Source organism: Schistocerca serialis, chromosome 1 (assembly GCF_023864345.2).
Source record: "Schistocerca serialis cubense isolate TAMUIC-IGC-003099 chromosome 1, iqSchSeri2.2, whole genome shotgun sequence".
Lineage (NCBI taxonomy): Eukaryota > Metazoa > Arthropoda > Insecta > Orthoptera > Acrididae > Schistocerca > Schistocerca serialis.
This window is the reverse complement of record NC_064638.1, coordinates 1,131,290,078-1,131,305,509: the sequence shown is the minus strand read 5'-3', so window position 1 is coordinate 1,131,305,509 and position 15,432 is coordinate 1,131,290,078. Positions and strand designations below refer to the sequence as shown.

At 40.2% G+C, this 15,432-nt stretch overlaps 1 protein-coding gene across 2 annotated transcripts in view; it reads right to left on the bottom strand.

Annotated features, from left to right (window-relative positions):
- Positions 1-15,148, bottom strand: part of LOC126417079 (annexin B10) — a 103,481-nt gene extending 88,333 nt beyond the window's left edge. For both annotated transcript variants that reach the window (XM_050084984.1, XM_050084976.1), the window contains exon 1: positions 15,016-15,148. The gene's annotated coding sequence lies outside the window, so the exon portion shown is untranslated. The remainder of the gene's footprint in view (positions 1-15,015) is intronic.
- Positions 15,149-15,432: the final 284 nt, after the last annotated feature.

The following is a 15,432-nucleotide window of genomic DNA, read 5'->3' as shown; positions in this document are numbered from 1 at the left end:
CATACAGTTTTCCTGAAAATGTATGCATGTCGTGACTTGCGAAAACCTTTATACATGTAATCTGGAAAGGTTCCCGGAACTACTTTTCATCTTGACGCTCCAACCTGCAGATACATAGGCAGGCCCTATTTGGCAGTCAACCTGCGTAGCTAATTTCAGAACGAATGGGGTAGGTGCAATTTTTTTTATCATCACAGGATTACATATGTACTAAAAAATTAAGGTGACTACCTGTTCTTTGAGTACCGCAGATTCGAACCGTCGTCTCTTCCACGACCACCTTGCAAAGCGCGAACTTTAACCACTTGAGCGCACTTCTTACGACCGACACATACGCAGATACATCAGTTATATAATAGACCCGTAAAACTTCTCTTGCGATTTTCTCGGAATTGTCAGAGTAGTGCACCTTAATACTTTAATTTGTCTTAATGGCCTACTGTCCGCCTGCTTAGTTCGGTAGTAACGTGCTCGCCTCCCATGCACTGCACCCGGGTTCTATTCCCAGCCGAGTCAGATTTTCCCCGCTCGTGGACTGGGTGTGTGTTATTTCATCCTCATAATCAGCCGCGAGTCGTTCAATGTGGCGCCGACTGAAAAGACTTGCATTTGGCGGCCGAACCTGAATGGGACCTCCCTGTCAACAATCCCATACGGGGCCTTCTAAAGGTGGACAAAATCCATGAGTCCAATGTCGTGGCCTCCCCTTGTAAGAGTGACCGAATGTTTAAAATTCTTTTATTTAAATATTGCAGTAAATTATTTTAGTCCAGGTAGTGGTCAAGCTGAGTCGAATCATGTCTATAGAACGTGAGAACGATGTATTTTGGTAGGGAGGGCCTTCAACCAAAGGAGACGCAGACAGTGGCGGAAAAATGCTCAGGTGGAGACCAACACTTCTGGGGTGGAGCGCTAAAGGATGCGATTCAAGGCCCTTATGTTAGATTTCTCAGGAGGACACTGCCGAGTTCTTGAAGACGGCAGACCTGCCTATGATATAGCGTGGTATTTTGATCAAGTGGGTAGTATACTCTGGACAATCAGAAGACGTTGTAAGGCTAACTTTTGGGAAATTTTGATGGTCATTTGGGAAGAAAGTATACCTACCAGAAGTGACTAGTTATTCGATCGTGCATGCCATTGATTATGGGTGGTCAACGGTTGCTACAATACTCTTTTCTGAGTGAACTACGAAACTGAGAATAAATGTGTTTGTACTCGTTATCTCGCGTTTGTCAATTTGTAAACCATCATGTCGAAATCTGAACTACATACATCAAAAGAAGTTTTGCATCACCCCAGTTCCCAGAACTCTGGAAGATAGGCGTTGACTGGATATTTTATTGTAGACAGTCCCTTTGATCAGAGATGTCACTAAGCCCGCCCAAAGATGTAAAAAACTATACATCAGGAGCGCCTATTAGACGGAGGGGGTCCGGGGTCCGACAGCCGATCAGTTCCAGTCACTCCACCAGAAAGGAGGTACACGGCTCTTGTTTGTAGTTCAACCATGCCTAGACGGTCAATACCGCGGTTCGATCGCGTCCCCATTGTTACTTTGTGCCAGGAACGGCTCTCAAGGGAAGTGTCAAGGCGTCTCTGAATGAACCGAAGCGATGTTGTTCGGACATGGAGATACAGAGACAGGAAATAACGATGACACGCCTCGCTCAGGCTGCCCGACGGCTACTACTGCATTGGATGACCACTACCTAAGGGTATGGCTCGGAGGAACCCTGACAGCAGCGCCACCATGTTGAATAATTTTCGTGCACCCACAGGACGTGTTACGAGTCAAACTGTGCGCAATAGGCTGCATGATGCGCAACTTCACTCCTGATGTCATGGCGAGGTCCATCTTTGTAACCACGACACCAAGCTGCGCGGTACAGATGGGCCCAACAACATGCAGAATGCACCGCTCAGGATTGGCATCACGTTCTCTTCACTCATGAGTGTCGCTTCAACCAGACAGTCGTCGGAGACGTGTTTGGAGGCAATCCGGTCAGGCTGAACACCTTAGACACACTGTCCAGCGAGTGGAGCAAAGTGGAGGTTCCCTGCTGTTTTGGGGTGGCATTACGTGGGGCCAACGTACGCCGCTGGTGGTCATGGAAGGTGCCGTAACGGCTGTACGATACGTGAATGCCGTCCTCCGACCGACAGTGCAACCATATCGGCAGCATATTGGGGAGGCATTCGTCTTCGTGGACAATTCGCGCCCCCATCGTTCACATCTTGTGAATGACTTCCTTCAGGATCACGACATCGCTCGACTAGAGGGGTCAACATTTTCTCCATACATGAACCCTATCGCACATGCCTGGGATGGATTTGAAACTGCTGTTTATGGACGTGACCCACTAACAACTGAGGGATTTACGCCTAATCGTCATTGAGGAGTGGGACGATCTGGACCAACAATGCCTTGATGAACTTGTGGATAGTATGCCACGACGAATACAGGCATGCATCAATGCAAGGTGATGTACTACTGTGTATTAGAGGTAATGGTGTGTATAGCAATCTGGACCACCACCTGTCAAGGTCTCACTGTATGGTGGTACAACATGCAAAGTGTTGTTTCCATGAGCAATAAAAAGTGCGGAAATGATATTTATGATTATTCGAATTTTCTTTACAGGTTCCGGAACTCTCGGAACGGAGGTGATGCAAAACATTTTTACATTTGTTCTTTTAGATCTATTGAGTATTCTCTGTATTGTGATCACGAAATGGTTTTAGTTTCCGCGTGTCTTTGGTGACTTTAGTTAGATTCTGCTACCATTCTTTTAATGCTCTCCACGCAACTGTACTCCATCTGTTAAGGTTATTTTGCTTGTATTTTAATTTGACATCTTAGGTCTACTTTCCATTTGTGATGTACTTTCTTGAATAAACTTTCAGCATAATTCTCTATCTTCTACATCAATTACAGACGTTAGAATAGAACCCTTTTACTAAGTAACACTTTTATCTTTTATTTTACATTTCTGTGTATATTAATTCACAGTTCTAGCCGTTACATCGAGTGCAGGATCAGAGCTAAGATTATTATTTACAGTGATTTAGCTTCTGGGCATGAAAGCCATTCGCGGCTCGACCTATGACTGCGTCGAGCTATTCCTCTTAAAGAGCGGCGCATAGCCCAGTTACCGAACGTACGAGTAACCACAGGTAAAGTTGCAATTGGTTTGCTCTTATGATTGTTAGAGAGCAACTACGCAGCAGGAAACTGTTTGGTAACGACGTTATCGCCTGTGAATATCCGCAGTGTTTGCGCCCTCCTTCCACGGAAACCATGTCGCCCAGCGCTGTCCTTTATGATTTCACTCCACGTTGTCCGCGTCACGTAATGACGGCAGTTGGGCAAAATGGGCTGAACTGTGCAGGGATTACACTTTTAGTAACAGTCCTGCCACCTAAGGTTAGACCGAAGTACATAAACTTCCAGTTGTAATGAGTCAAATGGCGCATCATGAGTGATGGGGGAAGTAAATCAATATTTAATGCTACTCGTATGTAACAGTTTGCATGTGGTGATGAAGTGCGAGTTTAGGAGTTAACAGTCGAGTGGCGAGGAAACCGTGATTAATCTGTTTTCATATGGAGGGTGCGCATAATTACGAAGTCAGTGGACCCACGATTAACGTTATTCTTAGTCAGTAGCATCCATTGGTGAGCTACATTATTACGGCTACCGAGAACTGTTATAAAGTGACAGTTTAATTGGGAAAATTAACTCAGAAAACAGTAAATTTAATTGTAAAGTGGAATTAAATTACTGCTGATAGCAGCATGGTCGGTTTTAGCCACTGAAAGCTTTTTACGTCTGACCTCAAACTTAGTAAACTGCACGAAATATCCTTTCAATACAAACTTTTTACTAAAAATTTAAGACATTTAATATTCACGAAGAAAAGACGTTTTCGTTTTAGGTTACAGTTTTAACTCAGTTTTATGGATAGATTCCTTGAAGTTAGGTGGGAAGTGCACCGCACACGACATCTCTACCCACAAGAAATCAACAATGGCGGCTGGTTGAGTTCTATTCGCGCACCAACCTCACGCTAGCGCCCAGCCATCTGTTTCTGCCTATCTCCCGGATCGGCGAGGCTACCGTCTACAAAAACTCACCTGTCTTACCTTAATCTAATAAGTTCTGACGTTGCGTTCCTGCCTGCGACACATGCGCGGTCTTCAGTGAATGAAAGTAGGTCTGCAAAGAGGTCAGTTGGCCAGAAGAACGTGCCCTGCGTGCTGATAAAATTTTAGACCTGTGTCCAATTGAGTTTGTATACGTTAGTACCATATTCAAATCAAAGCTGCATATACATAACTATAATTCAAGACAGTGAGCATAGGTATCAGTAACGGTTAGAGACAAGGTGCAGTCGCACATTCTAAGTTGCTTATTTGATCAAACCATTTTTAAGTATTATTGCCGTGACAAATACTGGGTGCTAATCCAAGTCGCTTCCCATGCGAATGTACATGGTTTTCTTTGCAACCTCCTACGCACTACTGTTTAGTGTACTGTTGACTGGACCACCTCCATTTACATTGTCTGCTCGCAGCACCTCCTAATCATGATCTGCCTCTAACCAAGGGACACTCACTACCAGTACTTTTAACCTTTCCTCCCCTTTGTCGTCTGACACGTCTTCATAATATTCACAGTTAAACAACTTTTACTAACGCCAACTGGAGTTGCTAATTCTTGAAAGTGGAGATAGGTGTAATAGTGTAACAGATGTAAAAAGGATAAACGCAAAAATAAGGGACTTAAAGTTTACTACTCATACAGAATAATTAATGGTAAATCTTATTGTATTATTACTCTCCTCTATAAAAAAAATTAAATTGTAACAAATTACATTTCTGAAAATACAAAAAAGAAGCACCAGAACAGAGGTTCAACACTTGACGGATTACATTTACAGTGATTTAAAACTTTACCTTTTATTTATTGATGGCTTTGTAGTGTTTAGCAACGGATCGTGCCTCTTTCTGTGTCACTTTACAGAGAGTAATTTCTTACAAGTATATTCAAAACTTACACTAACCTGAAGTTCTGCTTTTATTAGCTCTATACTATTGTTTCATTGGTCACCATTTATTATTCATCAACGACAAAATTATCTCTGTACCTGGAACCTGCATTGGATCCAGGCAATGCGTAACTACCTGTAGAACACGTCCTTTCCGACTGAGCGATAGTGAAAGAGGATTACCTCGCACACATCGAGATATATCGGGCCGACGCAACACCGAACGGAAGTCATATTGGCGTGCCTAAATTCATCGAAAGGAAGTGACAAACAGCATCAAAGCAATAATCATCTATTTTAAAAGAATGAATGGTGGGCATTCCGAAAATACAGGACCCGGGATTTCGTCCAGATTAAATGATAATACCAGATTTCCCGGGATATACGGAACAGTTGGCAGCCCTAGCGTCAACGGTAAAGCTCGTGTACGCGCCTTCGCAGCCTCTCGTTCAATAATTTTAGGGCTGATGTGCCAAGTAAACCATATCTTAATGGACCGATTATTTCTTCTATACTGGAGAGGCAGAAGAGTGTTCTAATGTAGGGTGTCCATTTCATTTTCATTGAAAAATGGGACATTTAAAATAAGAGAAAAACCTGGGACAATGAAGAAAAAAACGGGGCATAAATATTGCATTGACTAAATTTAATACACATACAAGTTTACCTTTACAACGTGCACTAAGATGATCCCAAATCACTTTTTACAATTATTCTGCCACGCTATCACCGTACTTTTCACTTTGATGTACTTTATCAAGAAGCGCATTTTCGTCTGAAATTGTATCATAGAAGTCAGTACACGATACACCATTAAGGTGTGTTTTGACAATGAGCAAGGCCCTCACTGTTTCAACTTTCATTCTGTTTTTTTTTCATCTGACCACAAAGAGTTCACTAACGAAAACCACGTTCCACAGCAGTATTTGACCCAGGAATTGCCAGACAAAACTCCACCAAATTAATCATGTTTTTCATGTTAATGTTTTTACTTTTGAAATAAGCAAATATTTTACACCACATTGCACTAACACTTTGTCTCCTTCACTTTTTATGAAGTTCTGTGCACATGAAAATTCATCGAACAGCGTCTTCAACAGGAAAATTTGATACAATACTTAAAAAAAACTCAACAGTCCTGAATATCCTTCCACTGTAGCTGCTCCTTTTCAGTATTACCCCAGTCAAATGCTTTAAAAAGTGTGAGAAATGGTAAACATTCTTTAATATACTCAATACAAGAGTCATAGAAGATGACAGCATAAATATCAAATTGTTCTACAGTAATTTAACCCTCATCTTCCAGCTTTCTTAGAGTCATGTACAAAGGATGTGAGAAATCTTCCAGATTTTCTACATTGTAATTTGCCCAATAATTTGTTTATTTCTTGATAAACCTCCACTACTGTGATTTCTTGTTTCTCAATACATTTAATTGTTGTGGAGAAAGGTTTTAGCTGGCTAACAAGAAAATGTAGAAGAACAATAGACACAGGGTTATCAAAGAATTGTTGAAGGATAACAGGACACTTATCAAGGGAAATGAAATGATTTCAAAGCAGAAAATATCCCTACAATTCTTTCCAATGCTGGTAGCAGAGATAGCCACCTTGTCTTGCTGTGCCCAAGTACACTTTTGTGTTCAGTTTCAATAAACTTACAGAATGACTTCAGGGATTCAGCCCTTACTGTATATATGTGGACATGCTGGTAGATTTTGTTTACAATTAATCGGTAGTCGATGGGTAGGCAATCTGAGCCAGTTTGTAAGGAACTGCGCACCACATGTGCTGGACAGCGAAAACCTACTACATTATTCACTGTGTTCTGTTGCAGTTTATAGAACAACTTGTTTTTTCCTTTCCTCTGCTTGCCACCAAAATTGGTATTAGAGTTGTCTGCAGAAACTGCAATCATCTTTTCCTCAAGATCATATTTCTTTAAAACCTCCAGCACATAATTCTGAAGTTTCTCCAGCTAAATTAACCAATTCGAGCACTTTCACCGTGATGCCATTTTCAGGATGAAAATACCTGATAAGGAGAGGAACCAACTTCAAATCCAGATGATTCGATGTATCAATCATTACAGAAATGAATCTAGCTCTTTTCAGTTCATTTAAAACCTGCTGAGCTGCATACGGTGCAATAACTTTTGAAATGATCGCATTACATTTTGTGTGTCCACATGTGAATTTAGGATTGAAAAGTTTAACAACTGCTGTAGTACAGTCCATTGACTTAAAGCTATGGTTACGCATTGCATTATGGTATGCAAACGTAGCTTCTTGTGCTGCCAACTGCCTATCCATTCCTGTTACCGATTTTAAGTTTACATAGTAGTCACTCACGCTTTTATTTGCTCTTTTCGTTTTATCACTCAAGCGATGTTTCTTCGTCTTAATGTGTTTCACAATGTCAGACCTTCCACCATGAGCAATAGAAAATTTTGATCTGCACAACGTACATTCTACAGTTTCTCCACTACCAGTGATAATGTATAAAAACGCGCTTTTTATATTGCTGCTAAAGTTACACTTTCGTTTTGGCATAATGAAACAGTGATTGCACAGTGCAAAACATTAGCAGTGTGGTGACGAAAGCCAGAGAACAAGTATCTGTGGTGTAGAGTATCTCTGGACCGAAAGGACGGATTCAGTAGATCGATTTAGATGAGAAGAATTTTCGTTATTCGTAACCTATAGTGCGTTTAAGATTACTTGCGATTTTTGGTAATTCGGTACGTGTTTGGGGTACGCTGAAAGTCATCACATGCTTCCTAGCGTAAATAATTGCGCAGTTAATAGCAAGTCAAACGACCAGTAGCGTAAAATACTCTAGCAAAGCGGAATTATAAAAAAACGGGACATTTGAGAGTCCCAAAAAAACTTTCGGGACAGCGGGACATTTTGGTAAAAAACGGGACGAATGGACACCCTATTCTAATATCTCTTCAAACTGTCTTTTCAATTTACATTGAAGTACCACCACACTAAACTTTTAGAACATTCGAGGCGCCTCCCATTTTGCCCCTCTCCGAGACAGTGTCCTCCCACGTTAACGGCCTCGCGTGTCCCACGGCCGTTCCACGTTAGCTTCAGTACAAACATGGCGGCCGCCCATCTCAATTCCGTTACTCTGCGATGAAAAATTATATAAACATGCATATCAAAAGTTGGATTTTGATGCAAGTGGCATCAATAAATAGCAAAATTGCATTCGCATATCTTACCATCACTCTACAGTAAGATATGCATTTCCTCAAATGATCAAGAAAGATTGTTTTCGGGAATGAGCGTGGACAGGGAAATCAAATGTCACTGTCGCACGGTCGGTTTTCGTACAAAGTAGGTTCTGTTAAGCAATCATTTCCCGTGTCCGAGCGCCACAATGGAAACTCTATTAAGAAACAGCAAAATACTATAGTGCAAGGGAGGTTGCTTGCTTTTGCCGGATTACTCTGCTTACTGACTAAACCATAAGCATCTGGCGCCCAAAACATACCTTTTCATTGCTCCCTGTAACCCCAGATTAGGTAATACACAATGCATACTACATGTCTTATTTCACCATTTTCTCACAAGGGATCATTCCAAATGCTAAGCTTGGGTGTGTAGAGGGGGCAAAATAATGCAATATGTATTTTTTGTTTGTGCCCAGTTTCACTTTTAAGGGGTCAAACATGCTGAAAGATAAGTTGGAATATTAGGTTTGGAGGGTATATTTTAAGAATGTATAAAAACGTTTCTCATAAAAATTTGTATGTAATATACGTTCTTGAAAACTGTATAGTCGAATTTTTTAACAGTTTGAATTTTTGCGAGACACCACACCATTAATTTAAAAAATGAAAACTTCGTACATAAAAAAGCTTTAAAGTTACGTACATCCATGTATAATAGAAGTGTTTACTGAAATAGCATTTTCTGAAAAAAATGGTGTACACATACCTGATTAAAGTATCTGAAAATTCATTATTGGTCTATTCTTACTTGTTTTTGTTTTGTGTTTAAAAATTGCTGTTTTACATTTGTTTTTAGTTAACTGTTTCTCTTATGTGTATTTTGTTAATTGAAAATAAGTAACTCGTTATGACAAAATCACTACGATACTGATTATCTGTGATCCTCTAAACCTGATTTGTTTACTTTATTATACGTCTATGGTCGCATCTTGCGAACCTGATTTGTATCAGGAGTATTTCAGTATATTGGTAAGCCTCAGCGACGATTATGTAGTGACTGCAGTTTGATTATATTGTTTCTCAAGTGGTGACTGGCAATAATTCAACAGAAATAGACCTGAAAAACCACAAGAAGTTCTTCCAGCAACGAAAGCTGTTTACATCTCACTACAGTACCCGTGGCGCCGAGCCCTCTGGAGTCACCCTTTGGGGTCACCAGATTAACAAGTTCCTTGTTCCGAGTATGACTTTATTCTCACTGCCACCAGTCATTTTGTAGTCTGAAATTAATGAGTTCGGACCAAGAGATCGAGAAAATCTTTTTGAAGCCTCAAATGTCCTTTTGACAGCATCTAAACCTGGTAAACGTCAGACCAAGCCAAAATATATCCGAAAGATGCTTTCTTTCCCAGTGATTGAGAAAAATCTATTCTTAAGTTCTTTTGACTGTCAATGTGAAAGTGTTTCTACGCCGTTCCCATTTCACAACACTTTTTGAATGTCTCGGCACCTGCGGCGAAATCTCAATGGCATTAAGGGTGTTGGATTATCGTCAGTTTAACACAGATTTTAATTTTACAAGGTATGATAAATGAATAGGCTAGCTTTTCTTTTGTACAAAATTCATCAAAGCTGGATGTGTAGGCGCATAGTCATCGTGAAGGAACAATGAACGGACGAGATCTTTCTGCGAATTTTCCAAGGCAACTTTTTCGTAAACATTTGCGTGATTGTGACATTTGAGGTTTGATCCAGGGGCAAAAATTCTAAGTTCTCAGTTCTATTGACATCGAAAATAATGGAGCACCGACACCTGATTGCGGTGGGAAAATTTTAGCAGCTCATTGTTATGACTGCATTCTTGTCTCAATACCGTAGCCCATTAAACAGACGTCTCCTGTTATGAACATGTCTGACCATAGGTCCTTTGCTACTATCGTATGTTACTTCTTTCTTGATTCACGAAAGATGTAAAGATCGCTGTAACTTTATTCATATTCATATTTTAAATTAAAGCCCGACGACACGAACCAATGGACATGCCAATCTCTTCTAGACGTTCTGACAGTTGTCACGGATCAGTTTTCTTTCTGAGTGACGAGTTGTGAAAGGCGTATGGCAGAGCGTCATCCAAATGGATTTGCAACTATTTTAGAATTTGGGGAAGTCATATCGCTTTTGACTACGCATCGGCTCAATGCTTTCTTCGTAAGTTTAAATGTGCAGCATGTAAATTTCTTCTATTTACGAATGTCTTTGATACTGTCATGGTGATTAATAGTACTATGTGTAATTCCAGTGGCCTTGTTTATCTCTTATGCCTAATAAAAAATAAATTAAGGAGAAAGCGAAACTAAAGCCTCTTAAGAGATTAAGCATTAAATTGATTGGATTATTTTATCTTAAGAAATCGGTATACCACGTTCCTTCAAAAGTTTTAAAATTTCCTAGGAAGTTACAGTTGGACCTAACACTTTAGAAATTGGAAATAGAATGAGCTGGGGGTTTAGACAACTGACGCGACAGTCTATATCGTTATTAAACGGATATTAACATCTCCGAAGGGCTGAAGGGTGGACACTGCTGGTGTGTGGTTTATGACTTATACGGAGTACATGGTAGGTTCCTGTCGAAATTATTTTAATGCTGAAGTCTTGTGCAGTATTTGGTTGCATAGCAAAACGTATGGAAGTAATATTTTATTCGATAAATAAATTTGTTTGAAAAATACCAAAATGTGTCCACACTTTTTGAGATCGAATCTTACCGTTATAGACAGAAATTAATTACATAAAATGACATCCCTATCAAACAATTTCGGATGGGAGTATAGAGTATTTGTGTATGAATGTTACAAATTTATCAATCAAGGTCATCATATTAGTCTCCAAAGTATGCACGAACATTTATGCTACACTAATTACATTGATTCTTGCCTGTCATACGAACTTCGTAACATCCTTTGATTTCAATGCTGCCAACAATTTTCTCAGTGACAATACAAAATTTCCATGCATTACAGGAAGTGAAACATGATTTATATTCTATATCATACCAATAATCTGATACATGTCTAAGATGTTGAGGCGAAAAAATACCTATCTAACGGACTAGAACAGTTTTCTTAAAAGAATCAACGTCTTCGAATGTGTTGTTCTCGTCTTGATATCTTTTCACTATCTGTATAGGATTTATTAACTAGAAGAACTAGACGCCTGTTGCGTAAAAACGGGGCCTTGTGTACAAGGTGCGGTATCATTTCTGAAAGCATAAAACTCATGTAACATGTATTTTGAGTAATGATTTGAGAATAAATTGTTTTACTACAGTGATACGTTACCTGGCAGTCCTAAATGTGAAGTATAAACGAGATGATACAAACTGTTAGAAAACGGGCATTCGCTGTAGAAAATCTACTTATTGGTGCTTGTAAAAAGTGTATACAGAAAGAACTGAACAGTTTCAAACTGTTCGTTACACTTTTACCTGGCCAAATGTTAAAATTTAACTGTTGTATCAATTAGGCTAATTTTAACGATACGTGTGTAATTAATAAATCGCTCAACTAATAAAATCAGTTGAGTTCAGGCACAAGGGGGGAAACTGTCAGCACACTTCGCATAGTGTATGACGACATGGTCTATGCCTTTAGCAGGAACATGACTTTGGGGTCTACGTCATTTAAGCACCTTTTCTCTGCGGCTAGGAATTCGTACTGCGTTTAGTACCAAGACTGGTTTTTTACTCGTTCAATCCCGTAAACGGAATATGTCCTATTACGTAAAAATGTCCACTCATGATTCGTGTCATGACATTTTGGGCTTTCGTTTGAGATTACAAGCTGAATGATAATCAGTGTTACTATAGTCCTAAGCATCTTAGTAATTTAAGCGCCAAGTATGTAGCCCATCTCCTTGACAGGTTGGTCAGAAGAGCCAACTTCAAACAATCCGAAGTCATATCACTTGACATTTTAACCATAAATCACTGGTGAAGTAGCTTGAGCAAATCATGTAAATGATCATCATGTAGCCACATTTTTCACTGAATTCTTTACTGATTCATGTGAGTAATCGCGTTTAATGAAATTTTGTACGGCACCTCTTCAACAGTTAACATTTACAAAATAAGCACATCACGCTAAAACGACGCCGTTCTTAGCCTTACATTCATTCTTCCGGATCTTGTATTAGTGACAATGTTACGGTCCAGAAGGTATATTTTACATTCGTTGGCCGGCAAACAGCCATAGCACACACAATAGCTACAAACACAATTTTTTCTTTTAACAGTGTTAAAAGACATGTCTAGTGTTCTAACAAGGAAAAATGTTGTCAAATACATCGTGTGAGTGCCTGAGTAGAAATTCAGGCTGATCCTCACAAAAAGTGAAACAGCAACCGCCTACTTAATGCTACGTATTTAGCTGTTGAAGCTCTGTTACTGCTATGTGAAATATGGGGTTTCCTCAAAAGTATGCAATAAAACAAATCAATTTCGGTTTAAGTAAGTTATCTTAGAAAGTTGCTTACATCAGTCTATTGTTAGACCCAGTTACAGGGAAGATGATACACCGTGCATCCTTTTTGCTGTAGGGCTCCCCCTCCCCAAAGAACTTTCGCTACAGCATAAACCAGACATCACGTGTACAGCCTAAGGTATATGTAATAACAGCCCGAGGATGAACCTGTTTGCTAGAAATTTGTAGTGCCTTTACTGGTTTTAATAAATAGCGTTATTAGCAGTGTCTGGTTGCTTTTTATTTTTTTAAGAAGGAAAAATAGTGCCGAGCACCTATGGTAGGTGTTACGTACACAATCATTTAGCGTATAACGTCATGTGACGAAAGCCCAGATTATGAATCAGTGCTTACTACGCGCTGGCACCACACAGTCTAAAAAAAATCACACACACTATTCTGGTAGAAATACATTGGTACAAACTGCCGAACCACGGGCATACTGTAGCCATGACTCGCTGCCTACTTCGCCGGTGAAATGTCTAAAAGTTAACAGAATACTACATTTTTCACGCTTGTACTTTCGTTACCACGGATCTCTAACTTTTACGATTGATATTTGGCATCGTAGGCTACAAAACATACAGAAGTAACCCCATCACGAAATGCGTTTAAGCATCATAGGCTCGACCATGTTAACTCACTACTACAAAAAACTTGTTATGGATGTGCTGGCACTGTACAACGTGTTGCTCCTGTCACGAAACATTTCAAAGCAACCAATAGAAAAATTCTGTGAACTAATACCAAAAACCAAAATTCCCAAAGAAAATGATGGTATGCGAAATTTGCTGTAAATCGTAAGAGCTTTTAACTTTTTTCTTGTGACGTGGCATAACCCCAGTTCTCACTGACAATGAGACATCCGTAAGAGACTAGAGAAACTACTTCGCCATTGGTGGGCGTGGCTTTCATCGTGACACGCTGTCCATGACATCAAGACTGCCAGACTTTAACGCTTCAAATGAGCGGAAACCAGCACATTTAATTATTCGAACATGTCAGAATTTCCAAAATTAACTGCAGAAAATTCCTTTTCTAACCATGCCTATAGGAACGTAGACCTTTAGCAAAAAAATTTGCGCCTTCGTCTGAAGATGCACCCTTCAGTGATAGACATTATGAAGACCACGTTTTAATTTAATGGACTGGACTGTGATATTGGACCCTGCCTGAAATTTTGGTTGTGGCAACAAGCTGATCTGTAGCGTTTGCCCGAGGCCTTGGTCAAACTGGAAGATAATTATGTTTTTGGATTAAATTCCAGATAAAGTTTGTGGTAAAAGACTTAAGTTTAGAATAACCTAATGTTTACGTTCGCGTCATATAATCTTAGTCTACCACACCCTCAAACTTACGACTGCAGTAGGGTATGAAACTGAACATTCTGTAAATGTGTTATGTAATATACCACTGGATACCTGCGTAATTAACTCATGCATCACTTATAAATTACGACTTCCCTTGAATAAGAAGTGTGATAGTAAACTTTAAGATGGTTTAGTACCAATCTAATATTCCTCTCTCCCATCCCCCGTTAGTGTAATAGGGCTAACGCACCTTTCGTCGTAGAAAAACTGCAGCAAATTCTGAAAACCTACATTAGGTAATGGACAAGTCTTCGGCAAGTATTTTGATGCTTATTATACCGTACGTACATTTTAAAAGCGCAAGGGGAATACGCTATGCAACTTTTACGATGTAACAAGTCACGTGAACCAGTCTTTCTTTCAGACTTTACGCTTTCCAATTTTCCGGCACCAGAAGTATCATCTGACGTTTTCGATCTCTACACTATTTAATTGCCATAGAAAGTATGTTTTCGATGCACAAATTCCTATATCAATTTAGAACTTCTGCGAGAAAAATTAGGTAATCTGCTGTCAGTACACTGAAGAAAATGCTTACGCTTGAATTATGTTCCATTATATTGAGGCTATGTTTCTCAAACACTGCATTCAGTACGGCAACGTGTGATCGCTAATATGCAAAATTGCGTAGCATAAAAAAAAAAAAAATAATGCGCTGGTGTACTGCACGTGAACAAGAAAGAATTCGAAGTCCACAGCTATCCACCAAATGTAGCGGCAACAGATGTTGGAAGAATAGAGACTTTCTCCAGCTATCCGCCAGGTCTTAAAATACCATCGGCACACTGTGAAACTGGCGGGGAGCATGCATCCAGCCCCACCACTAAACACTTTTGTTTAGATCGGTCGCCCCCTCCACATGTGACAGCGGTCAACATAAAAAGTCACGTACCTCGCGTGCGAACTCCGGTGAGAAACGGCGTTGGAAGCTACACGCCCTACCCGCTATGACTACTGCTCTGTGATCACTCTCTCTTCTCGCCGCAGACGTCGTGACGTCACGGATGTGCCGGTCACGCCGTCTGGTGGGGCAAACAGGAGGAGGGATGGGTGCTGCCGCCAAGCGGGAAGCGCGAGCTCTTGCCCACCAGGGCGGCGCCACCGATCAATGGTTACCTTACGCGCGCCCTAGATGACTCTCGCTGCTGATTGCACAACAATAAATTTTGTTTGGATTGGTTCTCAGTTGTTCCATTTCTGGAGAGGTTGTCTAGCGATGCGAATGTGAGTTTGAAGTTAACCACGTTACCTGTAAATATATAAATCATTCTGAGTTCATTAACTGTTTTGCCTTGTTGATACTGATGCG